Source organism: Sebastes umbrosus, chromosome 4 (assembly GCF_015220745.1).
Source record: "Sebastes umbrosus isolate fSebUmb1 chromosome 4, fSebUmb1.pri, whole genome shotgun sequence".
NCBI classification, from domain to species: domain Eukaryota; kingdom Metazoa; phylum Chordata; class Actinopteri; order Perciformes; family Sebastidae; genus Sebastes; species Sebastes umbrosus.
The window spans coordinates 39,063,108-39,085,387 of record NC_051272.1 but is presented as its reverse complement, the minus strand read 5'-3'; the positions used below and the strand labels follow the sequence as shown (position 1 = coordinate 39,085,387).

The 22,280-nt window shown below is 40.0% G+C and overlaps 2 long non-coding RNA genes across 2 annotated transcripts; both read right to left on the bottom strand.

Moving 5' to 3' along the window:
- Positions 1-8,533: 8,533 nt before the first annotated feature.
- LOC119486232 lies at positions 8,534-13,120 on the bottom strand. The gene is made up of 2 exons (XR_005206492.1): positions 12,212-13,120; positions 8,534-8,781 (listed from the first exon to the last, which is right to left on the bottom strand). It is a non-coding gene; the product is annotated as an uncharacterized LOC119486232 (long non-coding RNA).
- A 277-nt stretch (positions 13,121-13,397) lies between these two features.
- On the bottom strand, positions 13,398-18,883 carry LOC119486231. The gene is made up of 3 exons (XR_005206491.1): positions 18,635-18,883; positions 13,994-14,139; positions 13,398-13,535 (listed from the first exon to the last, which is right to left on the bottom strand). It is a non-coding gene; the product is annotated as an uncharacterized LOC119486231 (long non-coding RNA).
- Between the last annotated feature and the right edge of the window lie 3,397 nt (positions 18,884-22,280).

Genomic DNA, 22,280 nt, shown 5'->3' with positions numbered 1-22,280 from the left:
GACCTACATATTGTACATTGTGAGTTCTTTTGTTCAACTTGAAGTTGACTAACAGGTAGCAGGAAGTGGGCCAATGTCCTGGAGGCTTGTCTGGCTCCTCCTGTTGACTGAGTAGTGATAACTGTTGTGTTGTTTCTCCAACTGACATTTATATTCAAATGTCTAATTAAATTTTAATGTCATAGAAAATGATTTGTTGTATTTCTATCAGCTTTTTACCTAGCAGTTTTTTTAATTAATTTTGTATTTTTTTTTTTTATCAGGTAATGATCATCATCATATTTGTACAGTACATGAGCAGTTATTTAATTGTAATCTGTAATAAGCATTTTTTTCTCGAGCTGCAAACACTTTATTATCGATAATCTGCAGATTATTTTCGTGATTAATCATTTTGTCTATAACACACATATATACAGTATATATATGTAAATGAAATGCCCATCACAATTTCTCAGAGCCCACTGATGTGACATCTTTAAATTGATTGTTTTGTCAACAGTCCAAAGCTCCTTTACTATCACATATGACAACTAAATGCAGCAAATGCTCACATTGGAAAAAAGCTTGGAACGTGGACTGGAAGAACGTTTGGCAGTTTTGCTTGAAATATAAATTAAACAATTTATGGACCATCAAATTAGTTATGTTTCTGTTGATCAACTAATCTATTAATATGATGCCATTAATGTAGCAAAACTATTTGCAAATGTTTGTGGAGGGATGTAACTGTAACTCAATCTGTGTAAATGTGTAGTATCTTTAAATGCATACTGAGATTTTAATGTGTACAGGGATCTGTATACGTGGGCGCAACCAGTAGTACAATTGGGAGGGGGGGAATCGCAGACTAGAAGAAGAAGAAAGGCACTTTATTAATCCCTTAGGGGAAATTAAATTTTTTCACCCTGTTATTTACACAGTACACACAGGCCCGAAATACACACACATGCACAAACAGGACCTACATGCATTACTGGGAGGGATTGGTATTTTTTCAGTATTGGAACTCGACCTCCACCCCCTCAAAAAAAAGAAAAAAAAGAATGCATGGTTACACCCTAGCTCTTTCAGTGTCCACGGTGCAGACGGATGCTTCTCACCTGTCTCGGTCTCGGTCTCGTGTGTAGGCCGTACTGCGGTCAGTGTACAGACAAATCGCCAAACCCATTTAGATGTGCGGCACGACAGCTTTTGGAGCAAAATATTTTGATTTTTCAACCAATAATATCTATTTACGCATTTACAGATTTGTCTACACATTTACAGATTCATGTACACATTTACAGATTTAGGTATGCATTTACAGATTTAGGTACGCATTTACAGATTTGTCTACACATTTACAGATAATGTACAAATTTACAGATTTGTCTACACATTTACAGATTTATGTACGCATTTACAGATTTATGTACGCATTGACAGATTTTTCTACACATTTAAACATTTATGCACGCATTTACAGATGTATGTACGCATTTACTGATTTATGTACACATTTACAGATCTTTCTACACATTTAAACATTTATGTATGATTTATGTACGCATTTACAGATTTGTCTACACATTTACAGATTTGTCTACAAATTTACAATTTTCAATACACTTGCAAATCTGGTTACCTTTTGGACATTTTTATGCGCACACAGATTACGTAAACACATTTGCAGATTCCTGTACACATTCACAAATCCCTGTACGCTTTTAGAGATTCTTTTACATATTTTCACATCTAATTACGCACACACGGATTGAGATGCAGTTACACAGTTTCCACACACATTTGCAAATAGTTTGGCTACAATAATGGCCCCATATATTAATCGGCTAATCGTTTCACCTCAAACATTTTCCTTCTGAAGAAAGCATACTTTTTTGTAAAGAAGAGTTTGTTTATTAACTCTACTTTTTCATGAAGCTTTAGTAATTTGATAGTTGGCTTTATGTATATGTTGCAATTACAATAGCTTTCTGTGTAAAATTGGAGCTGACAGGTGAATTACATTCAGCGAAGGCAAGTGAACAACGGTTTGCATGTCCTCATCCCCCCTCATTAAATTGGAACAAGGCAGCTGGTTAGGGATTCTGTGCTTGTTTGCATATGGTCCTTTAATTAGATCAAATTAGGAGGAGAATTAATTATTTGTGATTTGGGTATAAATGTGTTAGCTGATGGGATTAGAAGCCGCAGGTAGAAGAGGAGATGAGAGGGTAAAAAGACAAGAACTAATCTGTTTAGAGGAAAAGAAAGGAAAGCAGTGCTGGCTGGGATCCTACCGTACCACACCCCTGAATACTTTCCTCCAGGGTTGGACCCTTAAGGCTTTCCTCTGTGCCTGTTTGTGTGTGTGTGTGTGTGTGTGTGTGTGTGTGTGTGTGTGTGTGTGTGTGTGTGTGTGTGTGTGTGTGTGTGTGTGTGTGTGTGTGTGTGTGTGTGTGTGTGTGTGTGTGTGTGTGTGTGTTCACACACTCCAGCTCTTGCGTTGTAAGTTTCCCAGCACTACCCTCTCTTCTTCTCTCGCTATTCTGCTTTTCCACCCTGTGGAGCCCCTGTGGCTATCCCGGAGTGTGTGTATTGCTATATCATTGAGGTAAAAGGAGAGTGTATATGCTGGATATTTGTTTGTGTGTGAGATAACATAACATACACTGTTTTGTGTTCATGCATGTGAATAAAGCAGCTTTATTTGTATTCTGAAGTAGAAGTCTGCTCTCAAACTCAAGCAGGGGTGGGGCGATACACTTAAATTTGGGTCGTTTTCCTCTTGCCAAACAAGGCAAAAAGAACTTTTAGCTTCAATTTGATCTAAAATACTGAAATAAAATAAAAATAAAATAAGAATAAGACAGGCATATTGTTAAATGGCTGAGAAAGTGTGCTTGAATAGAGGAACTACAATAGGTCAGAATAACAAGGGCAAAGTTAGGAATAGATGTGCACAATGTTAGAGAATTATGGCTGTCAATCGATTAAAGTATTTGATTGCGATTAACCGCATGATTGTCCATAGTTAATTGCGATTAATCAAATATTAATGGCACATTTTTTATCCGTTCAAACTGTACCATATAGGGAGATTTGTCAAGTATTTAATACTTTTATCAACATGGTCATCGCTAACATTTAGCGCAAGTTTGGAGCGTTATTTATTCTACTTCCCGACAAGCTAGCATGACATGGTTGGTACCGATGAATTCATCAGGTTTTATAGTTTCACATGATACCAGTATCTTCACTCTAGCTTTAAAACTGAGCTACAACCTAAAAATTGCAAGTTGCGTTAATGCGTTAAAGAAATTAGTGGCGTTGAAATTAATTTTAGTTAACACGTTATTATCATGTTAACTTTGACAGCCCTATTGAGAATACTTCGTTGGAGATTTAAAGTGAAATAAAAATAAACATAACAGAGGAAAATAATGATGCAAAAGAAGGTGGTCAAGTCAGTGTCTGATGATAATTATTTGATTTTGATTTTATTTGATTTATTTGCACAATGAAACAAAGCAGCAGAAACACAACAACAAAAGAAAAGAAGCAAGTTGTGCAGGTGAGATTTAAAAAAAACAACAACCCAGAGAAGGAATCCCACCTCAGTAAGCATTATAAGCAAAGACAAATGGCATGTAATGGTAAATGGACTTGCATTTATATAGTGCTTTTCTAGTCTTCCGACCACTCAAAGCGCTTTACACTACATGTCAGCATTCACCCATTCACATACACTGATGGCAGAGGCTGCTAAGGTGCCAACTTTGCCCATCAGGATCTAATCTAAAGCCTCATTCACACACCGATGGCTCAGCCTTCGGGAGACATTTGGGGTTAAGTGTCTTGCTCAAGGACACATCGACATGTGACCTGGAGCAGCCGGGGATCGAACCACCGACCTTCCGATTGGTGGACAACCTGCTCTACCCTCTGAGCCACAGCCAATCAACAAACCAATAAACTAATCACCAAATGTAAACACACAAGCAAATTTAGAATCAAAAAGCAAACAAAGTAAGCAACAAAATCAATCAAAAAAACAAGATAAATGAAATATTAGGGCAGTCAAAGTTAATGCAAAACGCGTTAATGCAAATTCGTTTGAACGCTACTGATTTCTTTAACGCTACTTGGTCTTTCGGAGGTTGTAGCAGGCTTTTAAAGCTAGAGTGAAGATACTGGTATCATAGTAAACTATAAAACCTGATGAATCCATCAGTACCAACCATGTCATACTAGCTGGTCATGAAGGAGGTTAAATAACGCTCCAAACTTATGTTAGATTTTGGTGAGGAAAAACGGTCATGGCGATATTCAAAGGGGTCCCTTGACCTCTGACCTCCAGATCAGTGAATGTAAATGGGTTCTATGGGTACCCACGAGTCTCCCCTTTACAGACATGCCCACTTTATGATAATCACATGCAGTTTGGGGCAAGTCATACTCAAGTCAGCACACTGACACACTGACAGCTGTTGTTGCCTGTTGGGCTGCAGTTTGACATTTTATGGTTGGAGCATTTGTTTTGTATTGTTAATTAGTCTTAAATACTTGAGCAATCTCCCTTTGCAGTACATTTTGTAAAAATGTGTGATTAATTTGCGATTTATCTCGATTCAATATTTTAATTGATTGACAGCCCTAAAAATATTGTAATGTGAGAGAGTGTGTGTTTGCGTATGTGTGTATGATTGTGTCGTGTCTTATCATCTATTCATTGTAGTCTATCAAGCTCTAGTAAGCAAATGCAACAATCTCTGGAGTCACACACACATACACACTGACTCACAGAGAAATCCGAGGGCTGGTCTGACAGGCGATCACAGAGGCAAAGAGCTTAACTTAATTTAACTGTTTAACCATAACCCAAACATGACACAATCAAAAATTAAAATTGTGGAGTTTAAATGAGAGGCCCCAGACTGTTTAGAGCTCATCATTCTACTTCTGGCAGCTCTAAGTACAGGTGGGAAAGTAGAGATCTGTCTATTTTACTTCCATTCCTGTCCTCCCACCCTCAGTCTTTCTTCCCCTACACTCTATTCATCCCTCACTCCTTCTCTCCTTCCTCTTCTCATCACCCCCCCCCCCCCCCGCTTACTGTCTAGGAGTATTAAATCTCTGTTATGCCAACCTCCACCCTAACCTGTCTTGTGCTATGGGTTACTTATTGCTCAGTGCCCAACTTCCCGTACCCCGGCCTCTGGAGTCCTTGCTGGACCTTTGCCCTCTGGGAATGAACTCTGACCTTGCGTATTAAGAGGCAGGCTCTGAATGACAGGGTGTGGTAGGGGTCAAAACTCACAGGTCAGTGGGGCGCACAGGCCCACTCCCTTCCATTATGCCTTTCTCCTCTGTCTTTCTCCCACATCCTTCTCTCTCTCTCTCTCTCTCTCTCTCTCTCTCTCTCTCTCTCTCTCTCTCTCTCTCTCTCTCTCTCTCTCTCTCTCTCTCTCTCTGTGTTTGACCATGAGCATGTAGTTGTGCTCATGGTCAAACAGTTGGAACTAAGGACAATACTAATATGTCGCTAACCCACCTCTGAACCTCTGTCCTGCCCCTCCTGCTCTCTCCTCTCCCCTTCCTCATCTACTGCCTTGCCTTCCCACATTTCCCCTCCCTCCCTGCACCCTCTATTCTCCTAACCAGACCCTGTCGTGGCCTCCACACTCCTAAGCCATTGATTTACCAACACACTAAAGGGACTTTTCATTTCTTGAGCTTTGTGTGTGTGACTGACTGAATTTGTGCATTAGTCCTCCTGTTAAGGGGCTTGGTGTTTTTCTGATTGTCATCAGACACATGTTGACTGCAGTGTGCATTCCCAACCGCCAATTACTACACACTCCTCATGGAGCTTTTCCTGTCTGTCAGTTTCACGCACACATGCAAAGCCGTAAACACACAAAACACACAGCAGGAATAATTTAGCCACCGTCTGATTAATGAGGACATAGTCTGTGAGATGAGATGTTGATCCCCTTGGGTACTAAAGTATTATAACAAACCCAGAATGTAGTGATAAATATGAGTGTGGGTGTTAGTGTTTGACCCCAATTCTGTTATAGGTATTTGCTCTGCAGGACTGCCTGAGGATATGCACTGTAAAAATGAAAAAGTCATCAAAACTCAAAATTTCAAGCCAACTTTCTGCACTAGATTTTTTGGTTTTGAGGCCAACTCAAACGCTTAAATTTTAGCCAACTAATTATATTTTGTTGAGATAATTTATCTTTCACATGTATAAAAACTTCAAGTTTTGAGTTCTACATACTAACAATTTCAAATAATAAAAGTTGGGCCAACTAATTAGCTTTTGTTCAGATAATTTATCTTTCTTATCTATAAATACTTAAAATTTTGAGTTCTACATATTAAGAATTTTAGACTATAAAAGTTGTGCCAACTAATTGTCTTTCATACAGAAAAACAAAACCAGTTCAGTTAACATGTTTATTTAAATATTAAATAGTAGTTAAACTGTAAACACTCTACTGTTCTGTAACATCATCATAACCAACATTCATACATTAACCCGGGGTGGGAAAAAAAAAAATCAATTCACGTATGTATCGCAATTTCGTTTTCATGATTTTGAAATCCATTTTTTTTTATGCCAGAGTTGATATATTTGCTTAATTTGAGTCTATGTGGAGGTAGAAGGAAGTTACCGCTTTTATTGTTGTAGTCTGAGTAACGCAGCATCATATCCGTTGCAAAAAACAAAAACTAACAAGTCGTCCGCAGTGAGCCAAAACGAAAAGTACTAAACAGCTGAACACCTTGGAGAAGTTAGCGGAAGTATACATGTGGGACTACGCCCAGTTTTCAAATAAGGTGTTAACAAAGGGAACTGTATCTACAAAATACATCTATGGAAATAAGATTGATTGGATTAAATTCACTAGAAGTAAAAAACATTACATGTCCCTTATAAATTAAAAAGAAAAGAAAAAACACTGATTTCTGAGGGAAATGTCATTGCTGGAATTTTTTTTATAAATACTTCTTGACAATGACTGATATATTTGACTTCAGGACATCTCTGACATACTGAAAATCAAACAGTTTACTGGATTAATTTAGATATTTTCCAAAGTAAAAGTCCCTAGAAGTGTATGATTCAACTTTTTCCCATGGACTAGTGTTACAAAAGTTAACAAAAATCGCAATAAATCGTAATATCGAATCACAATACTTGTAGAATCGCAATACTTAAAAATCGCAATACATATCGAAATGGCACCCAAGTATCGTGATAGTATTGAACCATGAGATAGGTGAATCGTCCCTGCCCTAACATTAACACATCATCTTTTTTTAAAACTCTCTTTTAAGATGCATACAGTTTATGTTCCATAAGCCTAGGGTAAATCAAACATCAACAAGAATGAAATCCACAAATGTGAAATGCAAACCACACAAAATGTTCAACTCTTCCAGTATACAGTAAAAGCTCAAATGCCTTTTCATAAAAAAAATAAAGCCAGCATAGGAAAAAAAATAAAAATAAAAGCTTGTGGCTTAAAGTGTTAGAGTGAGAACTTGGTTTTCAAGCTCAAAGCGCTGTGAACAACTAGTGGAATGTTCATGAAGATGTGCATAATAGCTTCAAAAGTGTACTTATGTTGTTTTGGGAAGTCCATGTTCAAGGCATAGAGCAGACACTAAAGGTAGGCAAATGCAGTGGGGAGGTCTGGTAGATCTGTGAGGACAATGGCCTCTTCCAATAAAACAGTGTTCAGAAGGTGCAGCAGTTTAACCAAAAGCATCCCCTCACCAGCCCATGCATTGATCACATGCACGGACCAATAGTCTGTGGCTTGGCGCATGGTCTTCACATGATCAGACAGTGCTGTTATTCCAATCACCTTCTGCGCAGATCGCAAGCCTCATTTGTCCTCCAACTCAGCTCAGTATCAGTGTTGCACCTTTCTGGACTCTTTTCTATTTATTATTGATATGGTCTTTCCTGTGCGTCCATGAGAAAGTGAGTATTTGTTGTAGTTGTCTATTGTTTAGTAACTGCACCGTTATAATTCTAAAGTCACCTGTATCATGTTATAATACAAACGAGTGTTTGTCTATAAGAGTTTGAATGATAAGTTGTGTGTTTCTGTGTCAACATCATTTAAGTTAGAACAGCGCAGTGAACGGGCATATGCGGCCGTCATTAAGGGATCGCACAATTACTCATATCACCCTCTGTGTGCACTCTGCTCATTGTACTGCCTGAGAGCCTGAGTCTGCTATTTGTTGACGCTCCCTTAAAGTTCAGAAGGCTGCGTTCTCTTCCTTTTATTCCTGTTTTAAACTGTTTAGCTTGCATTGTATTTCATACAATGCTGTTTGTTTATTATTACTTCATGTTACTAATACCTGCTCATGTTTTCTATTTTATTTCTGTATTTAGTAACCACTATCCACACTATCCACACTATCCACACTATTCAAAAGGATTTAAAAACCATCTTCAATCAATAAATGAGTGGTATCTCAAAGAGAGTGTGTGTGACCTGGACTAATTGATACATCGTCATCATATTCATGTTCTTACCGGACAACCTGTGGAGATTGTAAATGACATTCATAGAACCATCATCTAAGGGTTCATTCACTCAGCATCACTAAGGTCACAAGTTTGGTATCCATTACACCAACGCCTATTTTACAAACAGCAATACTGTTGACTGTCGGAAACATGGTAGGTGCATCATCATCTACGAGGACAGTGAGGATACCCATCTTGGCACCTACGGTCTGCCTATCATCTGGATCAGTGTCCTGTTGAAGCCAGAAATAGAACCAAATTTAGATTGCATACTCATGTACAGAAAACATGATAATAAATGAAACTGCGAAGGAAACATTGGTTTGATTGCTCAGCAATCACACAATAAATATTGGGAAGATCATGAGTGTTCTACATTTCAAGCTAGCCCACTGATAGTTTGGTAGCAGATTTAGTGTTTATCTTGACATTCTGGCTACATTTTAAAGCAAATTTCTCATCCAAGATTATAGGCATAGAAGACAATTAACAGCATGCGCATGACATTTAATGTGCACTCATGATTGATAGAAAAGCACCATACTCTACTCACCAGGCATTTCAGGAAAAGCTTCTCTGAACTGTCACGAACAAATATGGGTATACCTTCCAGACACGTTCTCCTTCGATGCTTTGCCATGTCAGATATCTGGAAATCCCCAAAAAAGAAAGCAATAGGACTTTTGGTTAAAATGAGAGATTAAAGGCCAATTTCAGCATGTCCGAAGTTAGGATCCATTTGTGACTTTGTTACCATGGTGTGTCTTGGATAATACAACAACTTTGCTGAATGTGATAAGTAAGAAACTTTCCACTTAAAAATCCCCTTATGTTTGAACTATATAGGGCAGGGATATGGTAATGAAAATTAATCAACGTTACTTTGTTATGCTTTCTTGAAATTAGGTGAGGTCACAGTGACCTTGCCCACCAAAATCTAATCAGTTCATTCTTTAGTCCAAGTGAATGTTTGTATAAAATTTGAAGAAATTCCCTCAATGCATTCCTGAAATATTGCAGTTATAAGAATGGGACTGACCTTTGACCTTCGGGATATAAAAGTCAGAACTTTTTGTATTGTATTCTTGAGTTATGGCCAAAGACGTGTTTTGAGGTCACAGTAATGTTGACCTTTGACCTCCAAAATCTAATCAGTTCATCTTTGAGTCCAAGTGGACTATTTTAAAGAAATTCTTTCAAGGTATTTCTAAAATATTGTGTTCACAAGAATGGTAGTGAAATGGACTTTTGGCCACCAAAATAAACTGGGGAAAAAAAGTTTGGAAACTTGTGTTTGGTCGATTATTTCTCTGTTGTTACAATGCTAATTGGCATTGTATTTTACATGGTTGGAAAGCCTGTTTATTTACCTTCACAATGATGTCCAACTTGTAAGGATCATGCATTTGTGTGATGAGCAGCACAGCTGATTATGTGGGGAGCGCCCAAGAAATATTTGCCAAAATGCTCTGCCAATGGTAAACAGTGTATTCTCCTGTTGGTGTTGACTCTTGTTTTGAGTTGTTTGGTGGATTGGATGATTGAACTCTCTATCAGTAACAAGGAACAAACAAGACATGTTGACTATTTTACACTTTATTCATTTAATACACCGACAGGAGCCTCAGTAGCGGTGGAAGATCCATATGCAGCCACAACAGCCTGGCACCTCCTCCTCATGCTGGTCACCAACCTGGTCACACGTTGCTGTGGGATGGTGTTCCATTCCTCAACCAGGATTCGTTGCAGGTCAGCCAGCGTGGTTGTGTTGGTCACTCTAACACGTACAGCACGCCCAAGCTGATCCCACAAGTGTTGAATTGGTTTGAGGTGTGTACTCTTGGCAGGCCGTTCCATTCTCTCTACTCCCACATTGTGGAGGTAGTCTGTGATAACCCTGGCTCTGTGGGGGTGAGCGTTGTCATCTTGGAGGATGAAGTTAGGTCCCAGATTGTGGAGATATGGGATCGTCACTGGTTGCAGAATCTCATCCCGATATCTCACTGCATTGAGATGGCCTTCAATGATGACAGGCCTTGTTTTGCCAGTGAGGGAGATGCCCCCCCCCCCACCATGACACTGCCCCCACCAAAAGCTGTTACTCCATCGGTGCAACAATCAGCATAGCGTTCTCCGCGTCGTCTCCATACTTTGACCCTGCCATCCAACTTTCGCAGACAGAACCTGGACTCATCACTGAACATGACGTTCCCCCACATGTTCAGGTTCCATTTTCTGTGTTGTCGACACCAGCGCCAACGGGCCTGACGGTGAAGGGCAGTCATTGCAGGCTTCCTGGTAGCCTTATGAGCTTTGAGATTGGCTGTGTGCATTCTGTTCTTGACCGTCTGATCAGAGATCTGTATGCCATAACGTCCTGCAAACCTTGCCTGCAAATCTCTAGAAGACAGCCTACGTTTCCTCAGTGCTGTAAGGGTGATGAACTGGTCTTCCTGGGGTGTTGTCTTCCTGGGACGCCCACTTCGCGGTCTGTCTTTTACATCACTGGTTTCACGGGTTTTGGCCTTCAGTTTGGAGATGGTACCAGGGCTGACTCCAAATAATGATGCGACTTGGTTTTGCGGAACACCAGCTTTAACTTGCCCTATCGCACGGGCCTTATCCAGATTAGATAAACGTGGCATGCCGATGCTTGGAGCAGACACCAAATGATAATTTTAGTAGGGTGCAGTACCCAGCAGGCCCCATGCACACAGGTGCTGCCAATCAGGTGCCTGATTGGCAGCACCTGGAGCTCAAAACAAGAGTCAATACCAACAGGAGAATATACCGTTTACCATTGGCAGAGCATTTTGGCAAATTTTTCTTGGGTGCTACCCACATAATCAGCTGTGCTGCTCATCCCACAGATGCATGATCCTTACAAGTTGGACATCATTGTGAAGGTAAATAAACGGGCTTTCCAACGATGTAAAATACAATGCCAATTAGCATTGTAACAACAGAGAAATAATCAACCAAACACAAGTTTCCAAACCTTTTTCCCCAGTTTATAATCACTTCATCCTTGAGTCCAAGTGGTCATTTGTGCTAAATTAAAAAAAATCCCATAAGGCGTTCCCGAGATATCGCGTTCACAAGAATAGGACAAACATACATAAAGGATGGACGGTCGGCCGAACGGAGAAGCTGAAAATATAATGCCTCTGGCCATGGCTATTGCCAACGCAAAGGCATAAAATCAGGCTACCTTTGTACTGTATGGGACATTTGAGCCATACACTACGTAGTGCTGGAAAACCATTTACCCAACTTCATGTAGTAAATAAGGTCAGGCAACAAAATCTAAATATATGCAGAGTATTTAGAATTGAAGAGACAACCTGTAGCAGAGAAGCAAAATAGACAAAAACACAGTATGTTTTGAATGCAACAAAAAAAGAAAACTTGTGGTGTTTTATCCACTCAAATGCACCATGTAGTTCTACAGTGTAATTAGTGGAACATTTCTCATACTAACAGAATCAGCTATAATTATTGTATTTGCTAATGGACACTACTGGAGTTAAGAATTATTGTAGATTCTCAAAAATACCTAAATGTTTCTATAGTTTTTAATTTAACAGCAAACACAAAAGAAGTAGCCTGGGCCATTTCAATATTTATTCCAAAATCAATACAATGTTTAATAGATAAAACTACCTGTTCATCAAGCCTATCCAAGAGGCTTTCCATGTCTTGTCCAAAGGCTCCTTTCCTGGCACGATAGAGTTTAAGCAGTCGAGGACAGTACTTGTCTAAGGCTGCTCGAAAGGTCCCCAACAGGTTCTTCAATGATGTTAATCTGATCTACATGGTGAGTATGAAAATGTCAAAAAGAACCAAAACTTTTGATGTCACAAAACTATTGCTTACACAGTAGCACTCTGAATAATCCAATGGAAGACACTGTGGTCATCCTTGCTTTGAAAAGCACTCAAAAATAAACATTACTTAATATTACAATATATTTAAAGAAAATCTGTCTTGCCTGTTTTTCAAGAAACAGAGCAGGCTATTTCTCGTGGATTTCCGTGACCATGGGCTCTAGCTCGACAATCTCCTTTCTCCTGAGAGAGAATGTGAGGTTCATCTTCTGTCCGATGAGTTCCATGTCTTTCCTGTATTTTTCATTTCATCCACCAGGACACATCTTTGGTCTTCGAGTGCATCATCATCATAGTTTTCCGGATGATCCGGCACATGATTGACTTCACCTCACTTTGTTTTTTTCAAGGAAAACCTACCCTCATCAACATCTTCATCCCTCCCTCTTTTCCTGTTTACACTGACCTCATTACAGCCAGCCTGGCGCAGCTTTGATCGGTAGTTTCCAAACTTATACTTTATGCTTGTTGTCCAGCCGTCGTATCCTGTGCCACTACCAGGCTCCTTAAGGCATGGATATTTACTGACAAGTTCAAAAGCAACAGATTCAATTTGATGTTTGTCAGGGTAGGCTTTCAGGGCAAACATTTCTTGTGCCAGCTTGTCTAGAATTTACATTTTCATGTCTCTTGTTACACTTAGACCTTTCCCAGTATTTTCATATATGTCATTGCCCTTACGAAGCTTTAACTCAACATCATATGAGAAAGGGGGGACCGGAAATGGAGAAGGCCACTGAAATGTCTCGCAAATAGGTCCGAATAATCGAAGATGAGCTGTGGGAAGAGGCTGGTGAACTGAGGCTGGCTGTATCAAAGGAAGAGAGGGAGGATGCCTCGGATAGTGGTTGTGGTTCATCATCATTCCAAATAATGTGCAAGACGGCCCTTTCTGCAGGCAACTCTGCAATGTCTATCAAGTTGCAAAGTGCGTTACCAAAATCTGGGTCTTCATATTGTACAGAGAATTCACCTTTAAGTCCAAGCCTCTCCCGTAGTTCATCTTGCAGATGCTCGACAGATTCAGGGGGTTCAGTCAGCTGAACCCTCCGGATGAGTTTTGGGTTTATGTTTACGCACAGTAACAAAGCCTGTGAAGACTAACAAAAACAAAAGTTGTGCAGGGCTGTCAACTTAGCTCAAATGATTAACGGAAAGCTAAGTTACTACAGTATTAATCTGCATGAATCTATTCAGAAGTCAAAAGAGAACCAATATGAGTCCCCATGTTTCATGGTTGACTAATCTGCATGAACAAAAATCAATTATTCAGTATGTGCTGGCATTCACAAATGATTTAAGTGATTGTGGACAAACAATGGAGACATTCTCTAGGTCGAAAATCACACTATGATCAAAAAACACAAGTTGTTTGCTGAACTTTAAATTGCCATATTTAAGTACAAATTTAAATATATCTATAGTACAATGCATATGACAACATTTGGTCTATAGAGTGACTGAAAAAATACACAAAAAAAACAAAAATGTATATTTATATTTACAAATATGGTCATCAAACAATAAGCCATTGATCATGCACATCCATAGTACATACCATTAAATGTAATGCAGCAGGCACATCCTTGGGATCACTATCAACTTTCCAGCTACTGGGTATGCAGTCAGTAGGTGGTAATCATTCAAAGCCTCTGGATCCAGGATTCTACATCTGTGTAGCTGCTGTCAATAACTTCGTAAGACCTGTAATGTTCCAGGAACCAAAAGGACAGCCTTGTAGTTGCAAACACACTTTCTCAAAGTTTACCACAATGTTCAGTATTTTGTAGAAATTCAGCAGTCCACTGCATTGCCCAGCAGAAACTATTCTATAAGCAGATTATACAATAGTTAGAATACAATAGAATATCATTGAAATTGTTACATTTAAACTCATACTGCAGGAAGGGGCAATGCACAGTTTGTTGATTTTTTAAATGATATACAAGATGAGTGAAAAAAGTGTGTCCTCATAGGATAACTGCGATGAGAATTAAAAGTCCAATTAGTTGACTAACTTTTTGTTTTTGTTTTTTTTTACGAAATATACATACAAATAAACAGTGTGCATAAACAGAGGTGTTGATTTATTTTGGTGGTAATTTTGGAGGATGTTATTAATTTGTGGTGCTGTTGAACTATACTGGGTTATACTGAGAGGTGTTCCTAATGTTAATCCTGCAATAACAATGAGGAGTTTAGAGGTGACAACTTACTTGCTTTGCATTTTGTATAGAATAGGGGGCCTATTGAAATTATTTCAACAAATACATTACCACTTTTTATTAAGTTAGGTTATATATTATGTTAATTTTGCTTTATTATCTAGATTATTTAAGCGTTTGTTCACAAACGACTTTAATCTGCTCACCTTGCTTCTCTTCAGTTCTCTTATCCACACACACACACACACACACACACACTTGCAACTGTCCTCACACAGCAGCTTGTCCCATGCCGCCTCCTCCCGTTTCTCGCTGCCTGTATGTCTCTGCTCTGTTGCCAATATTCATTACGTTTTATACAGTAGCCCCCTACATAACACAACTTTCCGTTATCACAGCAGGTGATCCGTGGGTGGAGAGGTTTATTGTTAATGACGAAGTGTATCCAGCTACACAAAACTATTAAAACAATGTCATAAGACGGTTCATATTTAACATGAGACATCGCAGCTCATTCAATGCAATAACAAGCGAGACGTAACGTTACCAGCGGACGCAGAGTATGTAGAGTCTAACATATAACACTGTGTGGGTGTGTGCGCCAGGCTCCACCTGAGAGACTCGCGTCTGCAGCGGATCCGAAATGTGCCGCGCCTTCCTCGGTATAACAGGTTGGCAGGGTCCGGGGAATTCTCCCAGAGCATTAATCAAACCCATGTATGTAGTTAAATCTTCCTGGCACTCATATAGTCCATCTTATATTTGCTAAACTAACAACCAGCCATGTCGCTAGCTAAATTTGTCCATGTAAAAATACATTTGACGTCCGAAACATGATAATTTACACACGGCTTTAAGCACAAAAAACCTCTCGACTCAATTCACATGACGGAGAAACATCTCTGGGCCCTGGCAACCGGTGCAGTAAAGTCAGTGCCTCGGTCCTGCAACGTTTTCCAACTTGTAATGTAACGTTAGCTAGCTAATGTTCGAGGCGGCCTATGTATCAGTAATGACCAGAATACTGCGCCTACTTAACTAACAGCCACAGTAACCGGGCAGCATATCCAAAGCACAATGGACTGAGTCAAATTTCCATGCAATTACTGTAAAGCTAGAATTACAATACAATAGTCAAAGAAAGTGCTCACCTTTAGGACAATGTTAACCTCTTGAGGAGTACAGGGAAGATGGCGGCTCGTGTGACAAATCCAAAGCGTGGATGAGAACCCCTGCAGATTTGTGTTGGAGATCCCGTTCTTTCCGCGAAGCATGCGCACAGACCTTGACCTGGCCTCAAACCTAGAATTCTGCGTTTTGCCACCTTGACCTGGCCTCAAACCTAGAATTTTGAGTTTTGCCACGTTACGTTTTGAAATGAGAACTTTACACAGGAAACTTAACAAAGGTAGTTGAGATACATACTTTTATGTAGTTTCCAACACATTTTAATATTTTTTGTTCAGTTTACTGAAAAGTCTTTTTAAGGCCAGAAATGTTTAAGTTTTCGTTTTTACAGTGTGGATATTTGCAAGTGGTTTAAACAAAATAGTTTTGAATTCTTAAACATAATAATGAGTAATGACTGAGCATGTTTGTGGTCTGATGCTCATGAGGCTAGATTAGATACTGTAATCACTGTTGCCTTCAAGTGACTTTGAGCTAAAACTCATGATGGCAACTGAACAGGCTGAGGCCCTGCTTTGACTTAATGACTTATGGACTTGCAGTGGAAAATAATCAAGTACTCATGAGGTTAAAGTCACGTGACATATTCAGTGGGCGGAGGGTTAAAGGCAGAATAATCCTCTGAACACGTTAGTTAAAGGGACTATTTGTAAGATTCAGAAATGCTGCTTAACAGCGACACCTGTGGCCTTGAAATCAACGAAAGTCAGCGTCGAGCTTGCGCTTGCTCGCTCTACATAGACATGAACGAGCATCGCTCAAAACAGTGAGGCGACAGACGTCAGCTAAAACCACAATATCACTCTATATTTCAGCTGCTTGGCAGTAATGTTAGCTGACCAGACGAAGGTCTCTCCATGAATGAATGCTGATCCTAGTGTTGGCTTTTCCTGCTCAGCGCAGGCTTCAGCAGCAGGGCTCCTCAACGAGTTACGTTATCGCCTCCCGACCGCAGCTGGCAGCTGAAGACACCGGCACCCGGTCAGTAACGAGATGATAACGTAACTCGTTGAGGAGCCCCGTCACTTCACAAGACACGGAAAACCTCTGTTGGTCTGGAGGAGCTGCAGCAGTTATCTCTGCACAAACGTCCACTCTACATTCACTAGATATTCTCAGAGCTAAACTAACTCTTCTGCAGTGTGTAGTGAGCGCGCGTTCACGTCTAGAGGTGGAGCGAGACAGCGAGGACGCGCGCGCTGTCTGAGTGAAGGAGAGCAGGCAGCGGAGACGAGGCTCCGGCCAAACGCAAGCGCGCATATGCGAACACACATGTGTGCCGACCCGCTACATTTATACGCTTAAAAAGTTACAAACAGTCCCTTTAAAGCTGGCTAGCAAGTATTGTTGTCTTGTTTTTTTAACAATGGCTGAAGGAAATCCTAGAGTGTGTTCCAATCCACGTACTTCCAGAAGTACACTTCAATGTGGTGCACTTTGTGCACTCTGTACTCACTTGAGTAGTGCGTAAATTTCAGCGGGGTAGAATCGTCTCAAATCGAATACTCTGCGGCGCACTGACCGGAAATGACGATCGCAACATTTGACCACGGCTCACTACCCGCCAAAATATCTTCTGAAAAAAAATGAAAGCAGAGTGGAAATTACGTTTACAACGTCGTCGCCTACGCCTACGATGTGTCCTCCTGTTGGCTGAAAATGCACCGGTATGTTTACGTATTGTATTGTTTTATTCTGTTATCTATGTATGTTTGAATAGTGGTCGTGGCTCCGCCCCTTCCACTACATAGCCAAGATGGAGGCAAATGAGTGTGGAAAGTGTCCAGCGTTCCACACTCAACGATTTGACCGAGTACAACATCCGGGTACTTTGAGTGCACTGCATTTTGCCGTACTTCCCAATTGGAACGCACTTATGCACTCAAAATAGTGAGTGTAAGTACAGAAGTATGCGGATTGGAACACACCGCTAGTTTCTCTCAACATGTGCTGTCACTCACTCTCCAGGATCACCAGTGGTAGTTGAAAAAGTTAACATTAACCAACAGGACCAGATTAGCCGACCCCTACACCGCTCGAGACTACTTCAGGAGGAGTAGACGGCTGGCTAACACTAGCTAGCTAGCTTTTCTGTCTCTGGAAGTGGCTAGTTAGCTAGCTAGCTTGTCCAGAGACTGACAAGCTAGCTAGCTAACGCCTGCTCTCCTCCCAGTGAAGTCGTCTCCTAGCGGCGAGGAGTGAGGCAGAGGGACCGTGACCCAGCGCTGTCCTCTGTTGGGCTCATTTTCTGTAGCATGGTGGAATTAGCAAGGTGGCTAGCTAACTAGCCGGTCGCTAAATGAGTAAAATTGAACAACTTAATGCTTCATCCTCACACTCTTGTCACAGCGTAGGAAAGCACATTGCCGACCAGCGGGCTGGTGGCCAACAGCAGCGCTGTAAAGGTAAATTGAGGGTGTATAAATCTTTGGATGTCTATAGTTAACTATCCTTCAGTAAAGTCAGTCAGAAAGAGAGTCAAACAATATCGGAGAAGCGTTTCAGAGACGGAGAGAAAGGGTTGATAATAGTTTAGCCTTCTGCTAACAGCAGCCAACGGCTCAAGGCTGCGGTTAGCAGAAGGCTAAATATTAGCAACATTTACTCTCCTTCTCTGAAACATTTCTCCGATTTTGTAGCTCGCTAGAGCCTCGAATCACAGTTTGTCATCTCAAATGTCTGTGATATCTGGATTCTGGCACCAAACAACACAGCAAGATGACATTTTAGATGTGGAACTTTAGCCCACTGCTAGTGTTAGCCTCCAGTCTTTCCTTTGTTTAGCCTCCAGCTAACACCGTGACCTCATCATGACGTCCACACTAAAAGGGTCTATCATATTTTACCTCGAACAATCTCGAAGATCTCCGTTTTGTTCTTTTTGGCTATGGCGATGAGCGGTAATTGCAGGAGTGACGCTGTGTCGAAAGCCTATCAGCGTTGAAATTGTCCTCCTGCTGTCACTGACGTCCTAACGTTGAATCAGAGATGAAGGAAAACAATATTGTAGCTGTCTGTGGTCACCCAGAGCTACGAGACCTATGTCTATGGTATAAATAACATTGCTGCCATATTTACGCCTAGATGACTTTATGTTGAGTGCTGATGGAGCAGCTGCATATCCTGGCACTGATCCATCCAAACTCCATTCAGAAAACATACATTTTAAAAGTTGTTTGCTTGTTGTCTTGCGGACAGACTCAAGCATGAATTCATGTAGTTATTTCAGCATCCTTTTCCTTTTGATACATTTATTGCAATTAAATCACAGCACAATCTGTTTATATTTTGTGTTCATAGCGCAGTAGCAACATGTGGCTGCTAGATACAGTGTATACGGCCTGGTGAAATTCAGGGAGTGCCGCCCCCGGGTGATGTTATGAACCCAGACACGACGGCGTTTGGTTTTCTGACGTATCTCGGACTTCCACAACATGTACAAAGCTGAAATAGTGGTTATTTCGGCCATGGTTGATGAAACGTCGGTATCCATGGAGGTTAGCCCTCCTCCGGCGTGTCCAGCGTGAGTGATGCAAATAAACACAAATGATCCTGGTGGTCAAACTTGTGCAAGTAAAGCAAGGCAAAAATTTGCTTCTCATTTAGTGTGAAAGCAACATAACTGTACGCTGCTTGTATCATTCGGCGATAGATAGTGACTTAACAGACATCTATGTAAAAGTTTGAAAAAATCTTAGCGATTATTACTTATTATATAACACAGTTCCTTTATGATATAAACATAGGGATCTTACTTTTGAATTAGATTATCATCTGCATAAATAAGTTTGCTCTGGCTGGTGGGCGGTGCTTGGTATTTCCTCAACTGATCTCAACATGGCTTGTGGGTCACAAACTTTCTCATGTTACATCTAAACAGTAACTACAAGATGTTTCTGAGAACATCTGAGGAGAGAAAAAGGCATTACAGTAACAGAATATTGATTCAGATTTGCTCAGCGCTGCCTAGTTTGACCGTTTGATCGGAGTTGGTGAGTGTTTGACAGCTGCCATAATGTTGTTTAAATGAAACTAGTGTTCTTCACCACTGTTATGGAAGGAAATAACGGGAGTAACAGGCCAACCAGCTTTAAAAGTGAAGTGGTGATGTAAAGAGTGGTTCATGTGGATTTTGAAAAGTAACTGATAAATATTTAAAGAAACTTTAAAGTGTTGGAGTTTGGTGTGGTGGTAGGTGGTAGAATGAGTTTAATTGGGTTAGCCCCTCCGGCCCATTTGCCGCCCCAAAGCAGTCAACCTAGGGGCAAAACTGAACTAGATTAATTGGATTGGATAAGAACAGGATGGTCTTCAATAACATGTGTCTAAGAAAGTTTGAAATGTCTGAAAAATGCTGGTAGAGTGTCCTCACTAACATTGTTCTTTCTATTGCCAATGTAATTTTTCTGTGTTAATCCTGCTTTTTTTTGTGAGAGTGTCTTGCATGCAAACTTTTTGGCTCCATCCCTGGCAGTGTTGTATTGTTGTATGCTGTGTTTCTTTACCTTCTTTCCTCCATCTCTTGGCCTCTCACGTTTCTCTGGCCTCATGCCAATCTAATGTTTTTTTGCTTTGACTGTACACACAGACACATGTGAACATATGGACACACAAACACTCATGATATGTTTCTATGACATGCAGTTTGAGTTTGATTTAATCCAAGCTAAAATTGATTTTAAGTGTGAACAGTTTTGCAAAATTGTATGGATTAGGGTTATCAAAGTTAATGAGCTAATAACACATTAACGCAAGTTTGTTTTAACATAACTAATTTCTTTAACACATTAACGCAATCAATCTTTTAGATACCAACCATGTCATACTAGCTTGTCGAGAAGTTAATAATAAATAATGCTCCAAACATTTTGGAGAGGAGAAACTGGCATCTCTATTTTCAAAGGGGTCCCTTGACCTCTGACCTCCAGATATGTGAATGTAAATGGGTTCTATTGGTACCCACGAGTCTCCCCTTTACAAACATGCCCACTTTATGATACTCACATGCAGTTTGGGGCAAGTCATAGTCAAGTCAGCACACTGACACACTGACAGCTGTTGTTGCCTGTTGGGCTGCAGTTTGCCATGTTATGATTGGAGCATATTGTTTTATGCTAAATGCAGTACCTGTGAGGGTTTCTGGACAATATCTGTCATTGTTTTGTGTTGCTAATTGATTTACAATAATAAATAAATACATACATTTGCATAAAGCAGCATATTTGCCCACTCCCATGTTGATAAGAGGATTAAATACTTGACAAATTTCCCTTTAATGTAAATTTTCAACAATTAGTTTGTGATTAATCACGATTAGCTACGGACAATCATGCGATTAATCACAATTAAATATTTTAATCGATTGAGAGCCCTACTATGAATACAATATGGATTATACCAATAAAATTACAAGGCTTATAATATCCGACATCTGTCATTATTCCCTAGAAAGACTGTTCGAGAGAGAAGTGATAAAACTGTAGCATAAGAGTGTGACTTTGTTCTTTGGTAGTGTGTTTTTCGTTCTAGTGGACCACAGTCTCTCTGTGGAAATCCCCTTGCTCTTACTCATAATCTTCTCCTTTATATTATTTTATTTTTTATCATTCTACTCTTTTGTATTCATCTTCCCTACTGTTTTTTTTTCCTGTTCACCCTTTCTGTCTGTCTTTCCATCTTTATCAGCGCAGGCTAAATAAAGCAGTTTTAGTCATTTTAGTCACCACTCACTCTGTAGTCTAATACAGCCTAATAGATATTGTACACATGAGACCTAATATATCCAATAAGACTTTAATACTCAGAGAAACATAGTAGTTTGTTCTTTCAGGCCAGTCAGATCAAACACTATAGGCTGGTTCATTCTCCATTGTAATAGCCTTCATTTAACCTCTTTGAGTTTAGAGGAATCGTAGGACGGCTGCAGAGGGCTTTGAACTATGAACAACTTTGATGTTAGTGATGAGCTGGACTGATAAAATATCTGTGTCCTCACCCCAGGCCTCCGTCTGTCAGTGCCTGGAGAAACCTTGTTTAACCCAACTGAATAAGAAACGTATCTTTGTTCAGTGATTCAACCTCTAGTTCCATTTACTTGCCTAGACTTTCTAATTAAAAAAGTTGCGAAAATTGCATTGTTTTGTATAAGATATACATATAATTTGGTTTCTCTCAGATGCCATACATAGAAAAATATTTCAAAAATAAAATTAAAAAATGAATAATAGACAAAAATACAAGACTAGAAACACATTCAGTCCCATAAGTATTGGGATGGTGATATGTTTTTCATTCTTTTGGCTCTGCTCCACACTGCAGGTCAAATGAAAAGGTGACTATGAGGTTAAAGTGCTGACTGATCTCAGTCCACTAAAACATTAAAAAGACAGTAGTGTGACATAGGGATGTCACGATACCAGAAATCTAGTAGTCGATACCAATACCAGTGAATTTTCACGCTTCTCGATACCCAATTTGATACCGTGGTAAAAA